Genomic DNA, 1819 nt, shown 5'->3' with positions numbered 1-1819 from the left:
CGTAACGTGAACCTTAATTTTTCTAAAAATCGTTTCGTCAATGCAATAATTATAATTATGACTTATAAATAATAGTTCAAGCTTTTCGAAGGTGTAAACTTCATATTCTCGCCATTAAAATACTTAAATCGTATTAATAACCAAGTGTCGTTAAAGCATAAATAATAATATTATAATATATATATATATATATATATATATATATATATATAATATAAAATATTCCTTGCAAGTTATAGAATAACACAATCCTGTACGATTATCGATTAAATCTCGTTTTTACCTAATCTAGTTAGTACGGATCGCTCGTTTCGGCTTTCGTGACGCATTCGGTTGTTTGCCATCTTCAACACTTTTGAGTTCTCCTTATTTATCGATTTCCTAAGGTGAGTTTCTCACAACCCCTTTTTAAACGTTTTCATATTTTGGGGGTAGCATATGTATCCTACAAAAATTCAAGTATTACGATTTCGATTACAAACTACAATTCACTAAATGGACTTGTGTGTTACTTGATTACTTGCTCGAATTTACTTGCACGTGGTAGCCTCAATAAGTATGATCATACTGTTGGACCCGGTATACCCAAGACACATATTATTATTGATGTGACTAGTACGTCATGATCCAAGTCGGGTCATATACAATAACAAGCTAGACAAACACCAATAATATTTGTTTATTTATGATATGATCATAACAAATGAATATTAACACTTGAGTTATTTGGAAAGGGGTTTCCAAATAAAATGTACTTGTGAAATAAATAAATCATATGGGTGATTTATACTTTGAGAGAAAGCATTCCATATTGTTGTTTAAGAGGGTTAAGTAACAATATATTAAGCATGTTACCTATAATGTGTTATTATTGTGTATGACACAATATAAGTGTGTATAACACAAAGCATTGTGTATGACACAATGCAAGGTACATATATATATGGAAAGTATGAAAAATAATAAAAACAAGAAAGGAAGGAGGTTGGCCGCCCCCCCCCCCCTCTCTCCCTCTTCTCTTATTTTATTATTTAATCTAACTTAGTGGGTACATGCAAGAGGGTTGATTGGTTGCATTGGGTGGTGCCTTTCATAACTCTTTCATCTCTCTCTATCTCTCACAAATAATAGACTACACAAGACACAAAACACTCTCAACTCTTCCTTTTCTCTTTTGGGTTTTTGGCCAAAGGAAGGAGCAAAGGAAGGGGTGCTTTCAAGTGTGAAATCCTAGCTAATCAAGGTGTATTGTCGGAGGCTTGGGGTATGCAAGTTTGAGGAACTTCCTATTGAAGTTCTTTTCTCCTTACCATCCTCTCCTTCACCCGGATTTGTCATCTTGAAAGGTAGTCTTGATATGCGTGGACTTATAGTGACATGCATGTGTTTGATAGTATGTATTCGTATTTGGATCTGGGCTTAGGTTTTGCATGTGCATAATTGGTCTTATACACTATAAACTAACAAGATTTAAAACAAATTTCCGCTGCGTTTTTCATAAAATTGGGATTTTATGATTTTGATAATCTTGTTAAAACCTAACAATGGTATCAGAGAGCCGCTTATACAGATGCATGCTTCATTAGACCCAAAGATTTTCGGGTTTATGGTGGGGTTTTACCATATGGCCGAAAATTTTGGGGGTTTTGGTTACCCCATGGTTTTTCAAGATTATACTTTACATGCATGTGGTAATCATGAAAAACTATGTCATTTGGATGATTGATTGTGTTGTTTGGACAAAACCCAAAACTTTCGGTTTTGTCAAGTTTGGGCCGAAAGTTTTAGGGAAAGGAGAACCATTTTTGGGTCATTGTGT

Source organism: Bidens hawaiensis, unplaced genomic scaffold (genome assembly GCF_021521415.1).
Source record: "Bidens hawaiensis isolate Kalapana, Puna unplaced genomic scaffold, B.hawaiensis_p1.1 tig00074621_1, whole genome shotgun sequence".
NCBI classification, from domain to species: domain Eukaryota; kingdom Viridiplantae; phylum Streptophyta; class Magnoliopsida; order Asterales; family Asteraceae; genus Bidens; species Bidens hawaiensis.
Note: the sequence above shows the minus strand (reverse complement) of the source record.